This window comes from Ahaetulla prasina, chromosome 7 (genome assembly GCF_028640845.1).
Source record: "Ahaetulla prasina isolate Xishuangbanna chromosome 7, ASM2864084v1, whole genome shotgun sequence".
NCBI lineage: Eukaryota > Metazoa > Chordata > Lepidosauria > Squamata > Colubridae > Ahaetulla > Ahaetulla prasina.
Window position 1 is genome coordinate 2,851,338 of NC_080545.1, and position 243 is coordinate 2,851,580.

Consider the following 243-nt stretch of genomic DNA (forward strand, 5'->3'; position numbering starts at 1 on the left):
CTTGTTTGATGCGGGCCGTGGTGTTCTGGTGCCCACTGGCTTAATAATTAATACTGCCTCCGTTAATTGGATCCATTTGTGGTGAGTTTTGCCGCTAGAGCTTAGTTTAATTCAGGAAGGAAGTGGGGTTCAAAAGAGCCCAATTATAATAATCATGCTCACAATCTCTATGAATTGGACTAAACAATAACGGTGGAGGCAGCCGGAAAACAGATAAGCAGGGATTAACGCCTGACAAAAAGT